Source organism: Ictidomys tridecemlineatus, chromosome 3, assembly GCF_052094955.1.
Source record: "Ictidomys tridecemlineatus isolate mIctTri1 chromosome 3, mIctTri1.hap1, whole genome shotgun sequence".
Taxonomy (NCBI): Eukaryota; Metazoa; Chordata; class Mammalia; order Rodentia; family Sciuridae; genus Ictidomys; species Ictidomys tridecemlineatus.
The window spans coordinates 19288436-19301742 of NC_135479.1; the positions used below are offsets into that span (position 1 = coordinate 19288436).

At 46.4% G+C, this 13307-nt stretch overlaps 1 long non-coding RNA gene and 2 other non-coding genes across 3 annotated transcripts; 2 read left to right on the forward strand and 1 right to left on the reverse strand.

The window, feature by feature from the left end:
• Positions 1–3037: 3037 nt before the first annotated feature.
• Positions 3038–3228, forward strand: LOC144376562 (U2 spliceosomal RNA). Its single transcript, XR_013437149.1, has one exon. It is a non-coding gene; the product is annotated as a U2 spliceosomal RNA (small nuclear RNA).
• A 5836-nt stretch (positions 3229–9064) lies between these two features.
• LOC144375620 (uncharacterized) lies at positions 9065–12181 on the reverse strand. Its single transcript, XR_013435637.1, has 2 exons — positions 10650–12181; positions 9065–10105 (listed from the first exon to the last, which is right to left on the reverse strand). It is a non-coding gene; the product is annotated as an uncharacterized LOC144375620 (long non-coding RNA).
• Positions 12182–12215: 34 nt separating this feature from the next.
• On the forward strand, positions 12216–12406 carry LOC120884607 (U2 spliceosomal RNA). The gene has a single exon (XR_005727029.1). It is a non-coding gene; the product is annotated as a U2 spliceosomal RNA (small nuclear RNA).
• The last annotated feature ends 901 nt before the right edge of the window (positions 12407–13307 follow it).

The following is a 13307-nucleotide window of genomic DNA, read 5'->3' on the forward strand; positions in this document are numbered from 1 at the left end:
TCATTTTACATCAGACCCCACAAATTATGTAGGCAGTCATGGAGTCAGTCTATATATTGTTGCAAGACCCGAGTAATTATCTAGATAGAACAGTTGCAGTCCTATCTCAAAACACAAAGATAATACCAAGTGGATCAAAAATTCAAAGTGGAAAAAAATGGAACTATAGGGCTGAGGCAGTAGCTTATTGGTAAACAGCTGAACTAGCATACCCAAAGCCCTGAGATCAATCCTTAGTATAGGAAAAAGAAAAATTCTAGGGGGAAAAACTGAGAAAATTCACTTTAACTGGAAGGTTTTTTAATGATGTCTCAAACTTCAGAAAATATGCAAGAAAAGAATAATTATTTGACTACACTAAAACACACACACACACACACACACACACACCCCAAAATCTCCATAAGGGGCTGGGGTTGTGGTTCAGTGGCAGAACACTTGCCTCTCACTTGTGAGGCACTGGGTTGGATCCTCAGCACCACACAAAAATAAACAAAGATATTGTGTCCATGTATACAAAAAAATATTTTTAAAAAATCTCCATAATAAAAACTTAAAATAACACACAAGATAAGAAAGGTACCAAATTAAGAAAAAAATTACAATATATACTACAGAAAAAGTATCTTTCTAAAATATAAAGATCTCCCAGAAATAATTATAAAAGACAAACTGCATTTAGGAAGGGGAATGCACAAAGGCCCAAAACAGACAGTATATCTATACACACACAAGAACAGTTCTTAAGCAAGTATAAAAATTAGGGCTGGGGTTGTGGCTCAGCAATAGTGTGTTTGCCTAGCATGGGAGAGGCCCTGAGTTCAATCCTCAGCACCACATAAAAATCAATAAAATAAAGGTATTGTGTCCAACTACAACTAAAAAATAAATATTTTTAAAATTAAATAAAATTGGGCTCAGTTTAGCTCAGAGGTAGAGCATTTGCCTAGCATGCACAAGACCCTATATGATAGAGGAAGATGAATGGAAAAAAAAAAAAAAAGAAAGCCAGGCAAGGTAGGACAAGAAGTAAGAATGCCCAGGACAGGCAGGGGGAGATTCTGTAAGATGGATATTATTCCTATTTTGCAGAAGAGAAGTGGCTTTCTCTGGCATGCACTTAACAAATTCCTACACACTCTTCATTTCTCCTTGTAGCTTCATAAGGAGCCTACTTAGAGAAGTGTTATCATCCCCGCTATACAGTATTAAAAAATAAAGACTCTGGGCACATTGGTTCACACTTGTATCCCAGCCACTTAAGAGGCTGAGGCAGGAGGATCGCAAGTTCAGGGCAGAATCAGGAACTTAGCAAGACCCTGTTTCAAAATAAAAACTAAAAAGGGCTCCGGATGTGGCTCAGTGGTGAAGCACCCTTAATTCAATCCCCACACACAAATAAAACAAAAAGTGAAGACACCCCCCCCATGTAGTTAAAAGAAACATAGGACCAAATTCTGAAGGTGTTTCATATTAGCTGTGTGACCTTGACCAATTGCTTAGGTTTTCTGAGCTAACTTCTTAGCCTATGAAGTGAGCCTGCTAAAGATAAGTGAGTCATATGTGTAATATTAAATTATCCAGAAGGCACGGATTATGTGTACAATTAAGGAAGATTTTATTTTTTTCGATATTGGTGGTAATTATAGCAATATATTCATTTTTGTGTGTGTGTGTGTGTGTGTGTGTGTGTGTGTGTGTGTGTGTGTGTGTAAGAGAGAGAGAGAGAGAGAGCCTTTCTTATGGAAGGCATCCTAAAGGAGGAGAATCCCAAACGGAGTTCTCTCTGCCATTAAGAAGTGACTGGGAGCTGTGGTTGTAGCTCAGTTGTAGCTTGCCTAGCATGTGTGAGGCACTGGTTTCGATTCTCAGCATCACATAAAAATAAAATAAAGGGGGGAAAAAAGGGACTGAGCCGGGCACGACAGCGCACCACTGCAATACCAGCAACTCAGGAAGTCAAGCCAGGAGGATCCCAATGTGTGGCCAGCCTCAGTAATTGAGCGAGGCACTAAGCAACTCAGTGAGACCCTGTCTCTAAATAAACTACAAAAATAGGGCTGGGGATGTGGCTCAGAGGTCGAGTGCCCCCGAGTTTAATGCCTGGTACAAAAAAAAAAAAGAGCTGAGGATGTAGCCCAGCCACCAGGTGAGAACCAGGGAGAAAGGAAACCTCGTCGGGCAGAGGCAGCTGTAGGGGACCCAGCTCTGGACGACGATCATTTTTACAAGCGCCAACAGGCACAGGTTCTGCAGCTGGGGGGAATCCCTCCCTCTGCCCTGCGGGGCTCGCCCCACCTGAAGAGCTTGCTGCCTTCTCCCGCTGTCAGCCACCAGCCTTCCCCCTGGCAGACAGGACCTCCGGACCGCCCTGACTCAGAACAAGCCTCTCCCAGAAGGGTCAGGTCCGAAGCTGGTCTTCCTCTCTGCTGGCCAAGAACAAATTAAAACCATACAGTCAGGGCTGGGTTGTGGCTCGCCTAGCACGCGCGAGGCCCTGGGTTTGATCCTCGGCACCACATAAAAAGAAAGAAAGAAATAAAAAGAAATCATCAAGAATATCTTAAAGGATTGGAATTATAAAAACAATAACAATTATAAAACAACAACAACAAAATATACAGCCTGGGGGCTGTTTTGTAAATGTCTCCCAACGGCGTCCTTGGGAAAATTGGGCCCGCTCACAGCTCTCTCTAGCTGCCCAGTCCCAGTCCCCCCGACCCCCAGGGTTCTGTTTTGTCAGTGGGTGGGGGCGAGAGAGGAAGTCCCTGGCGGTAGCCACGCCTCCCCGGAGAAGGGGCGGGGCATGCAAATAGGGGAGGGCTGCTCAGCCCCGGAAAGCCGGAGCCACGAAGGACTGTTAAAATTCCTAGTTCCAGGTGGGGCCAATGGTGAATCTGCACGCGGGGGCAGTGGACCCCTTGCGAGCCCGAAGGAGACATGGGAGAAAGAGAGTGGGAGTAGGCGTGGGGGCGCTCACCGCGAGTTGAAAGTGAGCGAGCTGAGGGCGGTGAGGGCGAGGGGCGAGTGGTACGGTATCGCTTCTCGGCCTTTTGGCTAAGATCAAGTGTAGTATCTGTTCTTATCAGTTTAATATCTGATACGTCCTCTATCCGAGGACAATATATTAAATGGATTTTTGGAGCAGGGAGTTGGAATAGGAGCTTGCTCCGTCCACTCCACGCATCGACCTGGTATTGCAGTACTTCCAGGAACGGTGCACCCCTCTGGGGGAACCTGTATACTGGTTTAAAAATCAGACTTACCACTGTCCCTTTAAGCTTTCCTCAAGTTCTCTCTTCTCTGGTTTTTATTGAAATACCTTTGTTTCTTCTGCCCAAGATATGGGTCGCGTCTACTTAATATGTCTTTGTCTTTTTACTTCTGTTTTCGCTTTTCTCAATGCCTATAGGGAGCAAGTCAGCCTCTCATGCCGCTTTCTGCTCCTTTTCACTTTCTTGCTAAAAACTGAACTCTTTCAACTATGGTTTTCAGCTTTTTCTTAGACCATCAGTCCCCTTTCCATTGCACACCTAGATTGCTACAGTGCGTTCCAGGAGGGAGTGTCCTAGTGTTTCTCGATTTTTAAGGCTCACATAGCAAATTACTATTCGCCTGTTATGTCTGTGCTAAATTAAACACGAAGCCCACTGGAGACCCAACAACACCAGAGGCTGAGGCAGGAGGATCCTAAGTTTCAGGCCAACATCAACAGCTGAACAAGGCCCTAAGCAACATGGAGACAGCCTGTCTCAAAATGAAAAGCAAAGAGCTGGGGATGTGACTCAGTGGTAAAGTGTTCAATCCCCAATACCAAAATAATAATAATAATAAATGAGTCCAAGAAGATCCACCTGGAACCTGGGCAAAGGTCATGAGCTATTTAACTCAGTTGTGTCTTGCTGGTACCTGGGAATTGCACTTGATTGGGGTGACTGGGTGACGACAAAGATGTCAGTGCCCTCAAAAGTTTTATTCCCTACAATGTTAAAGAAAAATGATATTCCTGATACCTGCACAAGATGGCCAGGCCAGTTTGTTAAGATTCCAAAGGGGCTGTGGTGATAGATAGGTATAGGTAGGTAAGGGGAATTGAAAAAGACAGAGAGAGAGAGATTTTTTTTACTGGAAATAAGCAGATGCTGCCTGCTTTCTGAATAAATGCTGAGGCTCTGGCTCAGCAGTAGCACACTTACCTGGCATGTGTGAGGCACTGGTTCAATTCTCAAAACCGCATTGTATAAATAAATAAAGGTCTATGATAATTAAATATTTTAAAGAAAAGGAAGGCAAAGGTAGAGGCTGAAGTTTTCAGTGGTTTTTTTTTTTTTTTTTTTTGGTAACATGGATTGAACCCAGGGATGCTGAACCACTGAGCCACATCCCCAGTCCTTTTTTATATTTTATTTAAAGACAGGGTCTCAGGCTGGGGATGTGGCTCAAGCGGTAGCACGCTCGCCTGGCATGCGTGCGGCCCGGGTTCGATCCTCAGCACCACATACCAACAAAGATGTTGTGTCCGTCGAGAACTAAAAAATAAATATTAAAAAAAAAATTCTCTCTCTCTCTCTCTCTCTCTCTCTCTCTCTCTCTCTCTCTCTCTCCTCTCTCTCTCTCTCACTATCTCTTCTAAAAATAAATAAATAAAGACAGGGTCTCACTAAGTTACTTAGGGCCTCTCTATTTTGCTGAGGCCGAGATTGAACTCGGGGCACTCGACCACTTCTGCTCCCCAATCCCACCCCAGCCCTATATTTCTATGTTGATGATCCTCCTTTCCTCAGCCTCCCAAGCCTCTGGGATAACAGGATGTGCCACAGGGCCTGGCTGAGGTCTTCTTTTCTGGCAAAGCTATTCCTACAGTTTGAACTCAGGGAGGAAAATGCACCCTGCTTGACCTGTTTGTGTGAGTAAGTAATATTAAAATGAACATTATCTAAGCAAACTTTTAATGACATTCTCCATACATTTACTGAAGGCCTTGCAAGAGGTCCAAAGTATGTGGAAGCAGGAGGAGGCTGCAGGTTAGAAAGATTAAGAAGAGCTCATCTGAAGCCACCTAGCAGTGCCAGTGGGGTGTCATCCACGTGGACACCTCAGTGCCTGAAATAAAGGAAAGTAGAAACTCAGGGAGGAGAAGGGAATTGCCAGAGGGGATTAGGACAGGCTGGGGCTTCTTGAAAGCAATGTCCAGAGGTGGCTGAAAATTTGAAGGAAGTGAGGGGGGGGGGTCATCTCAACAGAGGAGCCAATGGTAGAATGGTTCTCTCTAGAAAACTTACCCTTTATGAAGGACTGAGCTGACATGGACATGCAGGAGCCTGAGGAGCTACCAGAGGCAAGAGAAGATGGAAGTGATTCCTTCTGTGCCCTTGTTGGAGGGTGGTTTTTGGCCTCCCAGCCAAGTCCTTACCGAATACAAAAGACAACTCCTGAGCCCTGTAGACACAAGTAAGGGGAGATGGCCCCAGTCCTAGAAAGAATGTGAAGACTAAGAAGCAAGATTCCAGGCTTGGGTTCAGGGCTTTGTGAGAAGCAGAATGGGGGCCTTGACTGCAATTAAGAGGTATTTAAGGCAGATGTTCCTCAGAGCGTAATAGGCACTGAGCCCCAAATTGGGGTTCCTCTGTGCTGGGGGACCTCTCCATCCCTGCAGGCTCCCGAGAGAACCCCAAATTGACATATCCCCACTGCATCCTTGCAGAATGCACCACCATTTTGTTGTGGGCCAATCACTCAGAAAACACCCTCAGTCTGAATTCTGCCCAAATTGGAGAGTCTTTATCTAGCCAGCTGGTGACTGCTCCCTGCAGGACCTGTCTCTGCCAGGAACGGTGCCGGGTCCGAGGTCTCTGGGGTTTATAAGGGGGAAAGAACCATATCCTCGAAATGTAGGTGCAGACAAGCAAGCAGGACACAGATGCTACAGTTAGCAGTCAGCCAGCCAATGCATATAACCACATCCTTCTTCTGAACACATCTAGTACAGAAACAACTTCTACTTAAAACAAGTTATATGACTAGGGTTAAATCTAGGTCAGTATGGCGGAACTTCAAAATGGAGTCACTGGAGCTAAGTTCTTTTGAGTACTATTTCTTTTTTTCAACATTTGTTTAGATGTCAACGGACGTTTATTTTGCTCATTTATTTATATGCAGTGCTGAGAGTCAAACCCAGTGCCTCACCCAAGCCAGGCAAGGGCTCTACCGCTGAGCCCCAGCCCCAGCCCCTTAAGTATGGCCAGGATATCTTAACATTACTTATTCTGTTATCCTACCTTGTCTTATCTATTAATATCCTACATTTTATAGGGTGCTTACTGAGCCGAGCCATGATCTAAGTTGGCCGAGCCATGATCTAAGTTGGGCTATAACAATTTAAGAAAATCAGCCACGAACTGTGTTAAGACACCTGTCCTCATCTCATCCCTCCTGAAGTTTGGAGTCCTATAAGGTCTTGCCATAGATCAGTGTGGGAGGCCAACCTTACACATGACTGACTTACACTCCCCCGCTGGGTGCTGAGGCTCAGTCACAGAAATGTGGCACCCTTCTTGGGAGCGAGGGTCAGTGTCCTCTGTATGGGTGTGTCTTGCTGCAGCCTCATGGGTGAAGCTACGCTCACCTGTTCCTTTGTAATAGAACCCCTTGCCCTGTTTAGGATAGAATCTTCCATGGAAGTGCCTTGTGTGTGTCCCCTTCTCTTACTGTGCCCTTGGGTGTGGCCTACCCAGGTGTCAGTCAACCTGCTGACACTGGACATCATGAAGATACTCAGCCCCCTGAGACCTGACCCCTTGCCTCATTTGAGTAGCTTCTCCTCAATAAAAGGGGTCAGCACGTGCTCTCGCTCTCTCTCTTTCTGCTGACCCTTAAGTTCAGAGGAGCCATCACAGTGACCCCAAAGTGTCACTGTATCTCTTGTGTGGTTATTTCGTGCAGCCCAGTTAGCCCAGTTTAACTAGAGTGACCCCTGAGCCTTTTAGTCGCGAGAACAGAAACCCGGCAGATCAGTGTCAGGCCAGGGAGGCCCTGTGGGTTTGGTGATTGCCTGTGAGCTTTGAGGAAATCCTGACCAGGGCATAGTGGACTAGAAGACAGACTAAGGGGCAGCGTGGTTGTAGGGACAACCATGTGGACATTTCTTCTTTCTTCTTCTTCTTCTCTTTTTTTTTTTTTTTTTGACAGAAGGGATTGAAGTCAGGTGCACTTACCCACTGAGCCACATCCCCAGACCTTTTAATTTTTGTTTATTTTGAGACAGGGTCTCACTAAGTTGCTTAGGGCTTCATTAAGGCTGGCTTTGAACTCCTGATCCTCTTGCCTCAGTCTCCCAAGTCTTTGGGATCACAGGGCCTGTGCCACTATACCAGGTCATGTGGACATTTCCCTTGGGCTTCTGTCTCAAAATTCAAAAGCCATAAAAGAAAAATGTAAATTGACTATTTTTTTTCTTTTATATCGATGACAAGCTAGGTGTGGTACAGCACGCCTGTGATCCCAGCGGCTCAGGAGGCTGAGGCAGGAAGATCACGAGTTCAAAGTCAGCCTCAACAAAAGCATGGCACTGAGCAACTCAATGATATCTGTCCCTAAATATAATACAAAATAGGATACGGATATGGCTCAGTGGTCGAGTGCCCCTGAGTTCAATCCCTGGTATGTCCCCACCCAAAGAAAAAAAATCCATGGCAAAAAAAGAAAATAGATAATAAAAAAAAAAAACAGATAATAAAAAAAATAGTAAGTAAGTAACACATTAATAAAAAATATTATTTTGCACATAGAAAAAGAATGTAACTTTCTAATATGTGAATAGATCCTGGATGGGTGTGGTATAACATACCTCTAAGCCCAGAGACTCTAGAGATTGAGGCAGGAAGATCATAGGTCTGAGGCCAGCCTCAACAACTTAGTGAGGCTCTAAGCAATTTAGTGTCTGAAAAAGGGGAAGGACAAGGGAATGTGTCTCAGTGGTGAAGTGCCTCTGGTTTCATTCTCCACGACCAAACAAAAAACAAAACAAAACAAAAAAAGCACCTATGGGGCTAGGGCTGGGGCTCAGTGGTAGCGCACTCACCTGGCATGTGTGAGGCACTGGGTTCGATTCTCAGCACCCCGTATAAATAAATAAAATAAAGATCTATCAACAATGAAAAAAAAGCACCTAGAGACTTTATAATAAACGACAAAATGCACATTAGGAAAAATAAAATGGGCAAAGGCCAAGCGTGGAAAGTTCACAGGAAAGAAGAAGAGATTCTAAAGCAGATATAAAAAATTAAATAAAAACTCCACTGAAAGGCAAATTTTCCCCTCAGGAATTGGCAATTTTCCAAAAATGTGATATCGTGCCTGCTGGTGAGACCCGGGCAACATGCACCGCTTCTCAATTTTCACTGTGCCCTTGGAGTCGGTGTCCTGCCACAGAAGTCCCCAAATCTCTAGCCTGGTGCTGCAGCACTGAGGAGGTCACAGGCACCCAGAGGAAGCCTCCCTAATATCATGTGCTTCTGTTGCCATCTCTTGAGGTGATCTGGTCTGTGCACACATGGGACAATCACGGTAAACCTCACGGCTGATCATGAACCAGAAAGTGGAGTCCCTAGTTTGCAAAGAGAGATATTCCATTCCAACGACCTGCACCCTCATGCCTACAATCCCGCACACCCCCTTGTCAGGAAAACCAAATCAGTGAGCAGAAGGCAGCCTGATGCACACAGAACTAAACAGGAATCATGGGATGGGGGAAGCCCACAGAGTCCCAGTCATACCAGTATATTTGTAAATATGCTATATAGCCATATGTCTGTATTTCTATCTTGGGAATTGTCTTTTACCTTTTTAGAGGTACTGGGGTCCAAACCCAAGGGCCTCACGCATGCTGGGCAAGCACTCTACCACTTAGCTACATCATCCCCATCCGCACATTTTCTATGTACATTACAAAAGATAACGAATGACATGAAACAAAGAAAGCCAGGCAAAGCGGGACATGAAGTAGAATGCCCACGACGGGCGGGGGCAGGTTGTGCACAGCACTGTAAAGTGGACATTATTCCTATTTTACAGATGAGAAGTGGCTTTCTCCGATGTACACTTAAGAGATTCCTATTCGCTCCTGTTTCCCCCATAGCTTCAAAAGTAGCCTACTTGGAGAAGTGTCACCATCACCCCCACTATACAGTTAAAAAACGAAGACACCGGGTGCAGCGGCACAAGCCTGTAATCCAGCAACTAGGGAGGCTGAGGCAGAAAGGTTTGCAAGTTCAGTCCAGCATCAGCAACTTAGCAGGACCCTGTCTTAAAATAAAAAATAAAAAGGGCTGGGGATGTGGCTCAGTTGGTACAGTACCCTCAGGTCAATCCCCCGTGTAAAAAACGAAAAAGAGAACAAAAAACATGAAGACACCCCACCCCATGTAATTAAAAGAAGCTTGGGTTCAAATTGTGTGACCTTGCTGCATATTAGCTGTGTGACATTGGTTAATTGTTTAGGCTCTCTGAGCAAAGTTCTCAGCCTAAGACAGTGCTGCCTGCTGGAGATACATGAGCCACGTGTGTAATATTAAATTATCGAGGCAGCACGTTCTTTGTGTTCAATTTAGGATGATTTTATTTTTTGGATGTTGTCAGGAACTACAGAAATATATTCATTTTTTTTTGGGGGGGTGGTACTGGGGATGGAACCCAGGGCCTTGTGCATTCTAGACAAGCACACTACCACTGAGCTACATCCCCAGCCCTATAGCAATATATTCACAAATACCTAATTATTACATTCAACAAATAACATCACAACACAGAAAATGGAAGCAAGTACCTCAGTGGACTTTAATTTTATGTGGTGCTGAGGATCGAACCCAGCGCCCCCCGGCGCAGGGCAGGCGAGCGGGCTACCCCTTGAGCCACATCCCCAGCCTGAAACCAAGCACCTTAGAACAGGCTTCATTTCACATATCTCAACTGCCCCCACCGTGACCCAGGTACCATTGAGTCTGGGTCTGCTGTCCTAGCAGTGAAGCACAGGGTGTGCACAAGTAACCTACCTGTGAGCCAAATCTTCCTCAGGTCAAGGCAGTATCTAAAAGCATGGATCAAAAGACTGGGGACATAGTAGTTTTGAAAGGAAAAAAAAAAAAAAAAGAGGGGAAATCAAGTTTAGTATCTTGAAATAATATCAATTTATCTTGATAAATCCAAAATCTCGCTTGAACACCACACAGATGTAAAATCACAAAGGAGATGTTCCACATTTGAACCCTGTATTTTACACTCACAGCACCACTGAACTACAAGGAACCACCTTTCCAGGGCTCCATGTGGCCCGTGGTTGCCATTCAGCACTGGTCAGGAGAATGGAGGTGATGATAACAAAGGCAGGGACCAGGGTGGAGTGAAAGGAGCCAGACGGGGGCCTTGAGCAAAGAAACAAACACGAACCCCCCGACCACCCAAAAAAAAAAAAAAAAAAAAAAAAAAGCCTCGGTAATCAAGATGCATATTTTGATCGTCTTGATGGGTAAGATACATTGCACTAAAATATTATTTATCCCCAAACTGGAAAGTTTTTAGAGAGGCACTCCCTTAAAATGTTATCCTAGAGGACTTGGCTCTTCCTAAACTCGGCCCTAGACAATAACACCCACCTCACGGTGGAGCGGACTAAAAGCAGTACACAGAGAGCACTCAGTTTCTGTTGGCCCTGGCTGTTCTTCAGGCTTTCCGCCTGGCAGGGGGAAAATGACTGAACTTCACTCCTACACCCATGATAGCCTCTTGCTTTTCTGCGATCAAACCAAAGAAACTGAAGTGCTGTAGGCAAAGAGAATGGGAAAGGCAAATGTCGACTCTGCCGCAGAGAGAAACTTTACCCCAGCCCTTCCCCAGAGCATCCCTACTCAGGTGTCCGGCCTTAGCCCCTACACAGCTAGTAGCCTCCTCCACGCGTCTTCTCTGGTTCATTCCCTGGTGCCCATCACGTCCTCTCCCACGGCTTCCTTCCTCTACAAAGGTTAGCTGAGCACTCTCAACTGCTGGCGTTGACAGGACTAGTGCCCGTGAGGAGAGTTTCGGTGGGGGAGATGAGGAATGGCTCCAAACGGCCCGCCATAAGATAACAGGGTGCAATCAAATGTACAGGATGGATGCCGATTACATTTGAGTGTGGTGAGGAAGGGCCCTTCCTTAAGGAAGACGTCCTGGAGGAGGCGACACCCAAACGGATTTCTCCCTGCGATTAAGAAGCAACTCAGTGAGAACCTATCTCTAAATAAAATACAAAAATAGGCCTGGGGGGTGTGGCTCAGTGGTCGAGCGAGTGAACTCATTCAATTCCCGGTACTAAAGGTACAAAAAAAAAAAAAAAAAAAAGAGCTGGGGATACTGTAGCCCAATGACCGGGTGAGAACCAGGGGGAAAGGAAACAGCGTTGATTTGAAACCGGTTCTCTGCAGCTGGGGGGAATCCCCTCCCTCTGCCCTGCGGGGCTCGCCCCACCGGAAAGAGCTTGCTGCCTTCCCCCTTGCAGAGAGGACCTCTGGACCGCCCTGATCCAGAACAAGCCTCTCCAGACGGGTCAGGTCCAAAGCTAGTCTTCCTCTCCTCTGGCAAAGAACAAATTAAAACCATACAGTCAGGGCTGGGTTGTGGCTCGCCTAGCACGCGCGAGGCCCTGGGTTTGATCCTCGGCACCACATAAAAAGAAAGAAAGAAATAAAAATAAATCATCAAGAATATCTCAAAGGACTGAAATTATAAAAACAACAATAACAAAACATACAGCCTGGGAGTCTTTTGCGAATGTCTCGCAACGGTGTCCCCGGGGAAAATTGGGCCCGCTCACAGCCAACAACTCCTTCCGGCATTCAGCCCCCTCTAACCTCTCAGTCCCAGTCCCCCCGGGTTCTGTTTTTGTCAGGGGGTGGGCGCCAGAGAGGAAGTCGCTGGGTAGCCATGCCTCCCCGGGTAAGGGGCGGGGCATGCAAAGTAGGGGAGGACTCCGCAGCCCCGGAATGCCGGAGCCGCGAAGGACTGTTAAAAATTCCTAGTTCCAGGCGAGGCCAATAGTGAAGCTGCACATGGGCCCAGTGGACCGCCGGGAGAGCCCGAAGGAGACAAGAGAAAAAGAGAGTGGGAGTAGGCGTGGCGGCGCTCACCGCGAGTTGAAAGTGAGCGAGCTGAGGGCGGTGAGGGCGAGGGGCGAGTGGTGCGGTATCGCTTCTCGGCCTTTTGGCTAAGATCAAGTGTAGTATCTGTTCTTATCAGTTTAATATCTGATACGTCCTCTATCCGAGGACAATATATTAAATGGATTTTTGGAGCAGGGAGTTGGAATAGGAGCTTGCTCCGTCCACTCCACGCATCGACCTGGTATTGCAGTACTTCCAGGAACGGTGCACCCCTCCCGGGGAACCTAACGTCTGGTTTCAATGTTAGACCTAAGAATCAAACTGGCTATGTCTTTCCCGCCGTGTTTTTTCTTTTTTTTTTGTTTTGTTTTCCTTCTTGGTTGTCTTGCTCTCAAGTACTAGAGCGTGCGTTCTCAGCCTCGAGGAATATTAATAATCCTCGTGTGTCTCTTCCTTTACTCCAATCCAAAGGATTTCAGGAGGAATGGTCGTCCTTTCAATCTCACTTACTTCTAGTTCTAGCGTTTTCACCCTGGACCCTGGCTAAAGTCGCGGGCTACTCAACTCACTTGTGTACTGCCCGTACCTAGGAATTACACTAGATTGCGGTGACTTGAGTGACAACAAAGATGACACTCAGTGCCCTCAGACGTCTTATTACTTCCAACGTTAAACAAAAGTTTAACAAAAGTTATATTCCTGATTCTTGTACAAGATGATGAGGCTGCTTTGTCAAGATTGAAGTGGGGCTGTGCCCCGACCGGCAGGACACAACGTGGGCAGCGAACCTAGATGGGGAGGAATGAAGGGACAAGAGACACGAAGGGTGACAGCAAGACAAAAGTTCTGATCAAGCTGCAAACTTTTATTGTTCACACAGGGGTATTTAGGGGCTGGGGCTGGGGCTGGGGCTGGGGCTGGGGCTGGGGCTGGGGCTGGGGCTGGGGCTGGGGCTGGGGCTGGGGCTGGTTCTCTTATCATCAGCAGTTGCTAGAAGTCTTCACAAGGTGAGATAGCGCAGGATGTCTCAGGGAGATGGATGGCTGCAGGGTGTCTCCCAGACGAGATGTCTCCTAGGGGGCTGTTTCTTGTAACTGTCAGGCTATTCTTTGAAGGAGAACTCCCTTTTGGTCCCTGGCAGGGCTGTGGTGATAGATAGGTACAGGGACCACCCCA